Source organism: Monodelphis domestica, chromosome 3, assembly GCF_027887165.1.
Source record: "Monodelphis domestica isolate mMonDom1 chromosome 3, mMonDom1.pri, whole genome shotgun sequence".
Lineage (NCBI taxonomy): Eukaryota > Metazoa > Chordata > Mammalia > Didelphimorphia > Didelphidae > Monodelphis > Monodelphis domestica.
The window spans coordinates 198,522,293-198,536,153 of NC_077229.1; positions in this window are offsets into that span (position 1 = coordinate 198,522,293).

Sequence of the window (13,861 nt, forward strand, 5' to 3'; positions counted from 1 at the left end):
CACAGAGACTGATACATTGTGGTATCAATCGAATGTAATGGATTTCTCCATTAGTGTCAATGCAATATCCCTGAACAATTTGCAGGGATCTAGGAGAAAAAACACTACCCACAAGCAGAGGACAAATGGTGGGAATAAAAACAACGAGGAAAGGCAATTGCTTAACTACAGGGGTTGAGGTGATATGTGACTGTGAAAATATGGGTTTCAAGACTGTGAATTGCCAAGACTGTAAAGATAAATTTAGTGTCTTGATTTAAATCAAAAATAAGTGGTCGCCATGGGAAAATTCCCAAATGTGAAAATACCCAAGTCAGCTAGGTTTTATGGAGATTTTATCACTCACCACAAGATTTGTCCCAAGCAAAACTCCAGTCCTTCACTGAAATCCTCAACTCCTGAACTGAGTTCAGAGACCCAGCTCCTCCAACTAACTCCAAACTCTAACCTCCACAGCGAACTCCCAAACTGAACTTCGAACTCCAACTAGTCTGAACTCCAACTAAGTTCAGAGAGCCAGCTCCTCTAAACTAACTCCAAATTCCCACTAAGTTCAGAGAGCCAGCTCCTTTTAAAAAGAAATTTCTCTTATGTCACCTTCCCTAAATTTTCACATCTACCAATCACAGTAGATGTTTTCCCCAGGACTGTCCATTCTTAGTTCACATCTTCTTTTGTTATCACCTTCTCTGATTAGATTATATCTTCTGAGTATTTCACATCTCTTTGCTAAGCTTGCCCTTTGTAAGTTGCTTGACCTTTTAGTGATTCATTTAACCTGTATAGGTACTTAGCATCCTTTTGTATTAGATCTAAAAATAGACCTAACTTAAGGTTCTAGCTTTACTATAAGTATGAGTTAGGGACTTTTCATTGTTCAATCAGGAGTTTGCAACTTTATCTTCCCCTAAGGCACTGTCTGAGCAGGGTGGAGTAATTTTAAAGTTCTCAATACATTCCTGACCAAGTACCTATATTGTTACAATAGGGGAATAGCTTAACCAAATCTTCTAAGGTATAGTCTGAGCAATTTTAATATTCACAGATATGATTGAGGAGAGACTCTAAATGAACACCCTAATGCAAATACCAAAAACATGGAAATGGGTTCAGATTAAGGACACATGTGATACCCAGAAGAATCATGCGCTGGCTATGGGAGGGGTGGTTGTAAGGGAGGAAAAAAATGATCTTTGTTTCCAATGAATAATGTTTGAAAATGACCTAATAAAATAATATTTAAAAGAAAAAAAATTATAATTAAAGAATGAAGAAAATAGAGCCAAAAATTATAAACAAAATTATTACAAAATTTAAACTATAAATAAACAAAATTTGGGCCAAAGACAATGGGAAACAGTTGACAGTAAAATGACTAATGTTAAAATATATTTAAAACATACCATTCCATTTATAAATAGTGCGATGGGCAGAAAAGCACTGTATTAAGAGTTAGAAGCCCTGAGTTCAAATCCCATCCCTGTTACTTACTACCTACCTGACCTTAGGAAACTCACACTGCTTCACGAGGATTCATTTCCTCAGCTCTACAATGAGAAAATTGGGTTTGATAACCTCTGAAGTCCCTCACAGCTCTACTCTATGATTCAATGAACTAAAGAAATAAAAAGTACCATGCAACTATTAGTTATAACCACCTGCTTGACAGTTATATTTGGGTGGAATTCACTTTGTAGACATGTATTTCTTTGTTTTAATGCTTTTTGAATAGTCTCTGCTGTGTCAATTAAAAATGTTTCAACAAAAAGTATTTTTTAAAAATGTATAGGGGCTAGTGAACCCTTTTGAGATCTCTCATCACACCATATAGACACTGGCCTACTTTGCCTTTGCCCAAGACATTAACTTTAACTAGCAAATAAGCCAGTATTACTGTGGAAAGATATTATTTTCAATTAATGGCTCTCAAATATATTAACTTTTTCAAATTAATTTTAAAAGGTTAGATTGCCTGATTTACCAGAACTTATATATACACTTTAGCATTTGCCTTTGATTCAGAATCTAGCTTTCATAAGACTTTTTATTCAATATCATTGATGCATTTATAACATGCTGTATGATCTTTGGTGTTAAGAAAATAGGCAGTCAAAATTCACCTTTCTTGGATGATTTTAAAGAAGAGGCAATCCTCTGATTAATTAGGTTGGAAAACATACTAGTCTTATTTCCTCTCCAATGATACACCCCCAAAATTAATTTATAGTACATATTTCTACCTTTGCCACTACTTCATCATGAGAAAGTCTGATATGGTGACTGGAGGACTGATTTTTAGAGTCAGGAAGACATGGGTTCAAATCCTATTTTCAAAATTATCAGCTTTACAGCTCTTTTGTAGAAGGACAGAATTGGAAATTGTGGGGATGTCCATCAATTGAGGATTGACTGCACAAGTTATGATATATGATTGTAATCAAGTACTATTGTGTTGTTAGAAATGGCAAGCAGGATAATTTCAGAAAAACCTGGAAAGACCTACATGAACTGATGCAGAGGGAAATGAGCAGAACCAGGAGAACATAATACACAATAACAGCAATACTATATGATGATGAGCTATGAATTTAGCTATAATCAGTCATGCAATTATCCAATACAATTCCAAAAAACTCATGATAAACATGCCATCCTCTTCCAGAGAATGATGCTGGAGTCTGAATGCTGATCAAAGCATACTGTTTTTCCCTTTATTTTTCCATGCTCCTTTTGTTTTAGTTTTATACAAGTCTTCTTCCACAGCATGACCAATGTGGAAATCTAGACTGAATTGTTTACCATCTCAGGGAAGGAGGAGGGGAGGGAGGGAAAGAACTTCAAATTCAAAATTTTGGCAAACTGTTAAAATTGTTATACCATGTAACTGGGGGGGAGGGGGTGGGAATAAAATGTTATATTAAAAAATACTAGTTATATAACACAGTCTAGTTACTTAACCTGAGAATCAGTTTTCTCATCTGTAAAGTGGAGTTAATAATACCTATAATTATCTCACTGGTGGTTGCATGCCTCAAACTAGATACTCTATGTAATCCCAAAATAATCCTACATTCTTAAAGACAGACCATTTGAGTACAACCTCTGACAGATGCTACCATGCTGGAAACCATCAAATATAGCCTTGGCAACTGAATATGTATGTGTATATCCAAGCTAAGTTTGGAAAGGCTCCCTACCAGAGAGCTGGAGACAAGTTGATAAATATTTAGCCCTGTTGTTGTTCAGTCGTTTCAGTCATATCCAACTCTTCATGACCCCATTTGGAGTTTTCTTGGCAGAGATAATGGAGAGGTTTGTAGTTTCCTTCTTTAGCTCATTTTACAAGTGAGGAAACTGAGGCAAACAGGATTAAGTAACTTGCCCATAGTCACAGAGCTAGCAAAGTATCTGAGGTCAGATTTGAACTTGGGAAGGTGAGGCTTCCTGATTCCAAGTCCAGCAGTCTATCCACTGTACCACCTAGAAGCTTCAAATGACACCTCATACCATAGCACCTCATGAAACCTTGTTCTAAGGATAGTAGAGGTTTCAGTAGGCAAAGATGCAAAGGATGCCCATACGCAGATGGCATCACAGATTCATAACATCCTGAATTATTGCATAATCTCTAGAATCTGTGAATTAATCACCAAACAATAATTAAGCATTTGATTTGTGGTAGGGACTGTATTGGACACTAAATTCAAAGATAAAAATAAGACAGTCCTGCTTTTGAGGGACTTACTTTCTAGTAGTCAAAAACATATAGACAAAAACATAAGCATATATAGTTATATACAAAAAAGATGCAAGATAACTTGGAGGAAAGGCTTCTTGTAGAAAGAAGGTGGTGTCTGTAAAGAGTCTTGAAAGAAAGCAGGGCTTTACAAGGCAAAAATATAGAGAAGGTTCATTTGAGTGAGGCATATGGATGGGAAATGTAGTGTCATCTATGAGGAAAAGTAAGATGTCCACTTTGTGTGTGTGTGAAAGTATGTAATATAACTGAAAAGACAGATTGACTGCTAAAAGAAATGATAAGCAAAATGATTTCAGAAAAAGCTGGAAAGATCTGCAGGAACTGATGCAGAGCAAAATAAGCTGAACCAGGAGAACATTGTACACAGCAACAGCAAAATTGGACGAAGATCAACTGAAAACTTGATTGCTCTCAGCAATACGATGATCCAGGACAATTGTGAAAGATTTATGAAGGGGAATGCTATCCATCTCCAAAGAAAGAACTGTTGGAGTTGGATGGATGTGGATCAAAACATAATATCTTACACATCAGTGTATTTATGGTTTTTTGGGGGGGATTTTGGTTATGTTTGAGTATGCCCTTACAACAATGACCAATATGGAAGTGTGTTTTCCATGATAATAAAAAGAAAAGAAAAGAACATGGCGGATAGAAGCAGCAAGGAAGAAAGGTAGGTTGACACCAGGTTGTGAAAGATTTTAAAAGCACAACAAAGGAATTCTTATTTGACACTAGAGTCAATAGGAGGCCGCTGGAGTTTCCTAAATAAGATAGTAGTTACATGATTAGACTTGTGCTTTATAAAAATAACTTTGGCAGTTATATGAAGGATAGATTGGATTCGGAAGAGAATGGAGGTGATGAAACCAAGTTCAATTCTGTGAAACAATAAAAGAAGAGATGAGAGATGTACAAGAACTATGGGAATGTGTGTACCAATAGCCAAAGCAAGAAAGGACATCAAGAAAGCAACGGTAATCAATAATATCAAATTTGGCAGAGAGGTCAAGAAGAAGGAGAAAGGATTTAGAGATAAGGAGGTCCCAGTGGCCTTAGAAAGACCAATTTCAGTGAAGCTATTAGATTACAGGGTTCTTAAAGGTGAGTAGAAATGGTAAAGATGTGAAGAGAATGGAGACAGGCTTTTCTTTCTTGACATTCAGAAAGAAGAAGGAAGAGCAGTATAGGATAGTAGTTTAGAAGAGGTTCCGATTTTTTTTCCTCAGGATGGAGGAGAACTGAGTCTGTTTATAAGAAGTGGAGAAAGAGATACTAAATATGAAATAGAAAGTATTTGTCCAAGTGAACAAAGTCCCAGAGTAGATAAGAGGGGATGGAATCAAGGGTACAGGTTGAAGGACTAGCTTTGACAAGAAAAAGCACCACCTCATCCTCTGAGATAAGAGGTATGAGGAACAGCATACATGAAGACAATGAAGCTTTGAAATGTGGAAGAGAGTTAAGGGGAAGCAATACAGATGGCCGGAATCTTTTTTTGACAGAATTGAAGTCAAGGTCTTTTGAAGAAAATGGAAAAGGTATGTGATACTATTGTAGTACATGTCGATCCAGCCCTGTGATTTCTTGGTGTGGGGCACTCCTGGTGTGGATACTCCCTCTGTCATTAAAAACTGGTAATTCCCTTGTAAAGTATAGTCTACAGATACCATCCTGAGTAACTGAGAGATTTAGTGTCTTTTTACCCATGATCAAAAAGCTGTATGTGTCAAAGACAAGATGTGAACCCAGCTTTTCCTAAGAAGAGCCCTTGACCCCACTATGACATATTGCTTCTCAGTGATGGATACGCAGTGTCCAGAGCTGAATAAAAAATTCACAATGAGGCCCATGGAAAATAAAAAGCACACATTTGTAGTGGACACCATTAACACATTCTTAGTACTTTCTCCATCAGGACTGATGAGGAGCAAAAAAAGGTAAGTGGTTAAGGTTCCCCTGGGCTGCATGCAAATGCCAGGAATATATTCAAAAGTATCTGAAAGAATGATAATAAATGGGTTGACTGACCACTGAGTAAGGAGGGCAGTGAAATAAAAACAATGGAAGCAAGGAAAGAATCAAACGACCCTCCATCATGTTGAAGGCAAAGATTTAGAGGAGTAAGAAAGTAGAAAGGGGGAAAAGATATTAACAGTATCAATGTAGGAATTTTAATTTTAGTTATTGGAGCTGTAACAGATATGGCTATGCATGTTGTCTCCCCTACTAGGCTTCCTAAGCTCCCTGAGGATGTATTTATTTTGCTTAGTCCATAAGTATTTATTAAGCTCCTATATGAGGAGCTCACAATTTAACAGAGGAGACAACATGAAAACAATTATGTGCAAAAGCTAAATACAAGATAAGAAAGAAGAAATCCACAAAGGGAAGGCACCAGAATTAAGAGGGATTGGGAAAGGCTTCCTGAAGAAAGAGGGGTTTTAGCTGAAACTTGAAGAGAGCCAAAGAATTAGAAGAAAAAGATGAAAAGGAAAAGCATATTAAATATGGGGGTGGGGAGGACAATCAGTGTAAATTCCTGGAGTCCGGAGATGGAGTCTTGTTTGAGGTGCAGAAAGGAGGCCAGTGTCCCTGTAGTGATGAATACTTGTTTGTGGTGGGGTAAGAGGAATAGTATAAAATGAAAGAAGACTAGAAGGTTGGGGGGGGGGGGGGAATAGATTATGAAAGGATTTGAAAGCCAAAGAAGAGTTTATATTTGATATTGGAGGTAAGAGGGAGCTACTGAAGTTTATTGAGTTGGTGGGGAGGGGGGAGACATGGTCAAACCTATGCTTTAAGAAAAGCCTTTTGATAGCTGAATATAGGATGAGACTTACAGTAGGGGAAAGACTTGAAGCAGCCAGACCTACCAACAAGCTATTGCAACAGTCCAAATGGGAAGCGATAAGGACTTGCACCAGAGTGGATCAATGTCAGAGAAGACAAAGGGGCTGTGTTGCAAAGGTGAAGTCAACAGGCACTGGCGACATATTGGATATAGGCAGTAAGAAAAGGTCAAGAGTCAAGGCTGACATCCAGGTTTCCAGCTTGGGGGCCTGGGAGAATGGTGGTATCCTCAACAATTATAGGGAAGGTTGAAAGGAGAGAGGGTTTGAGAGTAAAATTGAGTTCAGTTTTGGATATGTTGAATTTAACATGTATACTGGAGGGACAGCAAGGTGAGTCCGTGGATGGAGAGTCAGACCTAGAATCAGGAGGTCCTGGATTCAAATCTAACCTCAGATACTTTCTAGAGTGTGACCTAGCCAAGTCACTTAACCTCAGTTGTCTAGCCCTTACCACTCTTCTGGAGTTCTTAGAACCATATACAGTATTGGTTCTAAGACAGAAAGTAAAGATTTTTAAAAAGATGGATTCTGGACCCTACATGGCACATAGGCACTAAATGATTGACAAAACCTCAATTTCCTCATCTGAAAGAGAAAAGGGTTGGACCAGATGGACGCTTTCTTGATCCAAATTGATGATCCTCTGATATATCTTCCCATATTCCTCATGTATATCATACAGAGAACACTGAAGTCAAAGGACATGGTTTCAATCACTTCTGATTAGCTGTGACCTAGAGCAAGCCATTTATTTCAGTTTTCTCCTTTGTAAATAAGAGGATTGGACTAGATTAGATGGCCTGTGAGATCCTTTCCTCACATAATTTTAATACTCTGTTCACCTTTCCTTAATACACAAAAATGCATACATCAGAATTTATTCCTAATTATTGGGCACCAACTTTTTGAGTTTTCTGTTATCATAAAAAAGTATGTTATGAATATTTGGATATATTGGGGGCCTTTCTGCCTGTCCTTCAATTCTTTATGCCCAGTAGCAGTATTGCTCAAAAGGCACAAACAATTTAGTCCCTTTTCTCAATTGAGTTCAGAACAGTTAGCATGTCCACAGCCAAGCCAACAGTGTATTAGTGTGCTCATCTTCCCATAGTCTCTCCAAAACTATTTACGTCTCTTAGCATTTTTCAGGTGATCTTTTTCAAAGTCCCCTGGTGAGTGGATAGCATATGATTTCCCTGGGCTAGCGTCAGCTGTTCCCCACACAACATACAACTGTTCTCTTTGGGAAAGTTGCTAGTGTTCAGGGCATTCTTGCTTTGAGTAGCTCAGCAGAAGGTGCTCCTACCAAGCCTTTTCCCAGAAGGTTCCTTGGCAATTTCATACTGAAACCCCATAGTTCGCCATTGTGTACATTTGCCTAAAATTAGATACCACAAATCAGAAGTTGCTATCTCTCTTTGCCCAGCAAAGGTTTCCATGGGGGTTCTACACATCTTAAAATGGAGAAAACGCTGAAACATTAAATGTTTTCTCCTTTTTAATTTTTTTTTATTTTTGCCATTTTCAATTCATATGCATAACATAAACAACATAAACAGTCTTTTCTCTTCTTTTCCCATAGGGAGAATCTGAAACCATTTAATATACTTCACTAGTTAGTTTTCACCACAGTAATAGAGACATAAGAAAGTGACACGGTGGTGTCCTCATTTAAGGTTGATCATAAGCTATTAATCGCAGGGGTTTATCCTGAAGGATGCATGCCCATAAAGAGTATCTGCTAAACAGATTGCAATAGCTCTAAATTGACTATCCTGCTGTGCCCAGTAAGGAATATATTTTTTTCTCCTTAAACCTTTACCTTCCATCTTAGAATCAATACTAAATATTGGTTCCAAGGAAGAAGAGCAATAGGTAAGATCTAGGCAATGGGAGTTAAGTGGTCACACAACAAAGAAGGGTTTGAGGCTGGATTTGAACTCAGGTCTTCCTGACTCCTTGCCCAGTACCCTATCCATTACTGTAGCTAGCTGCCTCTTCCCACAGTAGAAAGGGTAGATGAGAACAATTTGTTCCAGCAGTCATGAAAGTGGCAGAAGCAGGTACCACGGAGTGCTTAGAGCCTGTGTCAGACATCAAAGAAGCCAAAGTTATCCACTGCATCCTGGGCCATCACCACTCTTCCCGACTTTTGACTTACCAATGGATTTCAATGACTCTGGAAGACAGAGTGAGGCTGATTATATTGTGGCAAGTCAGAAGATGTCCCCAGCAATGTCATTTCAGTCCTATTCAAGTGTAAAGGACAAAAGCCACCCACCGACCGACTTGTAGTACAAAACAAACAAAAGTCCAGAACCTCAAAGAGCTCATAGCTTCCAAGACAAGGTGTGTAAAAAATAAAAGTGTAGAGCATTTTGGTTCAATTCAGTTCAACTTGAAAAACATTTATTAAGCATCCTCTGAGTGTCAGGCACAATCTAAGTCTAGGAATACAAAAAAGAGGCCAAAGACAGACCCTGCTCTCAAAAAACTTACAATCTAATGAGGGAGACAGCATATAAATACAAATCTACAATGCTAGCTATATTCGGGATAAATAGGAAATTATTAACAAAGGGAAGGCACTGGAATGACGGTGAGCTGGGGAAGGCTTCCTAAAAGAGATGGGATTTTAGTTGGGACTTAAAGGTAGTCAGAGAGGTTAGCAAGTGGAGTAGAGAAGGGAAAGCACTCAAGGCATGGAAGAGAATGCCCACAGCAGAGAGATGGAGTTTCCTGTCCTACAATGTCTCTGTATCAAAGAGTATGTATCAGGAAGTAAGATGCAAGAACTAGAAAGACAGTTTAAGGCTAAGGCTATATATGTGTACACATATATAGATATGTATACACACACACACACACACACATATGGTATCACTGTAGTACTAGATTTTTTTGGTCTAGATCTGTAAAAGAGTATAAAGAAATAGAACAAGGGATAGATCCGAAGTCACCTATTTGTGAAGGATGTGACTTGGCAGTGCCAGACCTGAGTTCAAATCTGACCTCAGACACTTATAGCTACGTGACTCTGGGCAAGTCACTTGGTTCTTCACCTCAGTTTCTTCATCTGTAAAACGAGCAGGAGAAAGATGGCAAACCACTCCAGTGTCTCTGTCAAGAAAACCCCAAATGGGGTCATGAAGAGTCAGGCACTACTAGAAATGACTGACTATAATAGATAAGTAGCAGGTACCAATTGGTAGAAGGGGTTTTCTCCAGTAATGAAACTACCAGTCTAGTCAAAATAAACAAATAAATAAATAAGTGAGCAGGTTAGATGGGAAATTGAGTCAATTTGGGTCTTGGAGTCAGGAATATGGGGTTCATTTCCTGCCCTTTACACATAAACTGTGTGACCTTGGCAAGTCTACTTATAACACTTAAGCAACCCCAAGTATACTTTTGTAAAATCTTCTTTTCCCCAAGTAACTCTTTAAAACTTTAACATACATATGATTTTCCAATGTGTACCAGTGATGGTAAGTTTCCACACTAGTCTTCTATACACTGATAGAATAGTGAATTACAAATTCAACATGTGTTCAGTGATTTAAAAAAATAATAATAAAGTCTGAGTTGACTTAACTCTAGAAGACTCTTAGTTATAGATGAGTTCCTAATCTGAAGAGTCTGAGGGAATGTCCAGATTAATGAAGAAATCACATGCCCAGAATAAGATTATTGAGAAAAAAGAGCTTTTTAAACTAAATGCTCTATAATTGTGAGCTATCATAAATGGAATCTCTAAAATAGATTCTACAAGAGTTGTTTCATAGTTCATAGAATCTAAGAGTTGGATGTTTCTAGAGAGATTTAACTTCCCTCTTAAAATAGAATAATTACTACAGCATCTCTGAAAGGTGATCATTCACTGTTCAAATATTTGTAGTGATAGGAAACTTATTTCTTTACAAAACCCATAATCAGACATCTCTACCTATAGCAAAATAGTTTTTTTCTTTAGTTGAGTACGTTTGAGTAATTTCTGCCCAGTGACTTTAATCTTGCCCACCCAGAGCTACATAAGAATAAATTTAATTCCTATCCTACATAATGAACTTTCACTTCAGCTCTTCCCTCTCATCTCTTCCCCTCTCTAAATCAGTTTTTGCCAAATCTTGTCACATTTACCTAAACCTCTCCTCATATCTACCCCTTCTCTCTCTTCCCACCATAACCATCTTCACCTGAATCCATGCACCTTAGATACTTCTCCAGTCAAATGAAATTATGGATTTGGGTCCTCAACGTCTCTTTTCTTTTTTTCTTTTTTTTTAATCTTACCATCGGGTAAGGAATAGCTTACAACTTTATCTGTTGTCAATTTTTACCCAGAAAATTGGCAAGTAGCCTACAAAGTCCACCCATATAATCTACTTTAAGCTTTAACAGATTAAAACTATACTAAGTCTTTGGGCACATCCTGCATGTAATATGCCCTTATTTTATATCTGCTCTCCATCCTTGTCCTGGCTATCAGCACATTGGATGACTCAGCCTAACAGTCTTATGCCATAAGTACTTTGCCCTTCCTGGTCCAACACTCCTACATGATTCATACAGAGAAGCACTAATCCTCCCTATGGGAAAAAATAATTTGAAGGACCGAAAATAATTTGTTGTGGAACACAACAGAAAAGTACAGTCAAGCATCTAAGCATTTAATTTACATGATGAGGAATATTTGCATATTTAGAAGAACCCTGGAAATAGCAATTCCACTGCCACTCTACCAGCCCCTGTCCCACGCCCTCCCCCTTCCCCTCTATTCCGCCCTCACCAGCCATCCTTCAGGGAAACAGCTCTTGTGCAGATGTTGAGATGTCTGTCATCTGGCAACTGAATGTGCAGGAACTACATCTACCTTCTTGACAGCCACAGCTACTAAAGTCCCAACACAAAAGTCCTTAGTGCTATCCAATAGTTCAATATCACAAACAAGTTTTATTCGTGGAAATGACATTCAAGAAGAGGTACCATCTTGAGTTTGTCCAGCACCCTAAAGAACTTTCTGACACGCAGCTCAAACCTCCCATATATGTTGTCTCCCCATTAGAATGTGAGCTCCTTAAGAACAAAAACTGTCTTGCTTTACTATTTATATTCTCACCCTTACCATTAGCACCATGTTTTTGCCCATAGCAAATGATTAGTAAATGCCTTTTTATTCATTCATTCATTCATTCATTCGGCTAAGTGAGCAGTCTTTTGGGCCTTGAAATGACTTCACAGAGACAGAGATAAACCTGAGTACATCAGTTTCCTCATCTGTAAAATGGGGGCTCCAAACTAAATAAGCACCAAATTCTCTTTCAGTTTGAAAATTCTAGTTACATACTAATAATCAGTGATCATTCAGATCCTGACTCCAAATGTGGGGCTGTAATCACTAGGCTGTTTTGGTTTTGGTTTTGAATATGAAGTCTGTCTCTTTATAAATTATGATTTAGGCAACCAGATAAAGAGCAAATTTAAAATCTATCTTGGGATGGTGGTACATACTACAGAAAGGAATGAAAACTAGTTCTTTTATTGTTGAGTTTCTACACTGGGTCACATTTACTCTAGTTAAACTAGTGATCAGTATTTGGACAAATATACCAGACAACTTCCAGTTCAATGAGCTGTAGGACACAAATGGACCAAACACATGGTGGCATTCATACCCATGCACTAGTTAATCAACCACAGACAGATAAACTGCTGTTATAAAAGCAGTATAGGCGCTGTGATAATGTGGTCTTATTTCTTTTCTCAAGTTGAAAGTAATGTAGTAAAACAAATAAAAAATATTTGACTAAATTTGAGTGAATCCATTTGCCTCAATTAGTTATTCCACTTCAATAAGTATTTATTAGTGCCAAGCACTGTTTAGTGCTGAGAATACAATGGAAGGCAAAAGATAGACCTTGCTCTTAAGAACCAATTCCCAGGAGCATTAATTAATAAATACTTATTGATTATCTATTATGTGCAAGCCACTGAAAATCACAAGAATTAGTTCCCTAGGTTTGAACAAGAAAATAGAGAATAGTCTTTTGATATCATCTCTCTCAGTGCCAAACAGGAATATTGTGTCACAGAATCCTAGAAGATTGGGCCTAGAAGACACAATAGCATGCAGGATCTTGGATCTAGAGAAGGAAACAACCTTGGAGGTTTTCTAGTCCAACCACCTAATTAAGGTAGTGATGGAGCACTGAGCCTGGTCAGGAAGAGTTCACTTAAGCTCTGTGTGCCTCTTTTCTCAACTGCAAAATAGGAATAAATCTATCTCACAGAGTTCTTATAAGGATCAAATAAGATAATATTTGTAAAAAGTGTTTAGCAGAATGCCTTGCACATAGTAGGTGCCATATAAATGCTAATTCCCTCTAACTTCTCCATTTTTACAGCTGAAGAAACAGAGGCCCATGAAGGTTAAGTGATCTGATGGTCATAAAAATAATACAACCCTCACATTTTACAGATAAAGAAAAGGAGTCTCAGAAATATAAAGTGTTTTGTTAAAAGTTATTTGTAAAGAGGGCAGCCAAGTCTAGAATTCAAATTGGCCTCAGACATTTCCCAGCTGTGTGACCCTGGACAGGTCACTGAACCCCCATTGCCTAGTTCTTACCACTCTTCTGTCTTGGAACCAGGTATTGATTCTAAGATTGAAGGTAAGGTGTTTTGTTTTTTTTTTAAGTTTTTTGTAAAATGTTCATTTCATATAATCAGGGTGAGAGTATATTTTCCAGAACATTCTCACCCAAAAGTATCTCCTGAACTAACTTTATAGAATTACCTAATTCTCTGAACTAACTGATTGACTTCTACAGTCAATTAAATTAAAAATAAGAACTTACTATTTTTAAAAAAAAGTTCCTGACATCAAGAATTTTAAATTCTCTCCAGGGAGTGGCTTAAAATTCTGACGACTAGAGAATGGCCTCACATCCAATACTTCCTCTCTAATCCTACTCTAGTTCTGGACTTCTTTCCTGGGTTATAGTGATGCCTCCTAACTGGTGTCTGTTAGTCTGTCCCACCTCCACTCTGTCCTTCATGTTCATGTAGAAATAATCTTAATGTACTGGTTTGATCACTCATCTGCTCAAATATCTTCAATGGCTCCCTGTTACCTACTGAATAAAGTATACATTTCTGGCTATAGGAAACTTAATCCAGGAACCCCTTCTCTGTATCCAAGGGGTTTGGTCTAGGAATTTTCAGCTTGCTCTTCCACCAGTGCTTG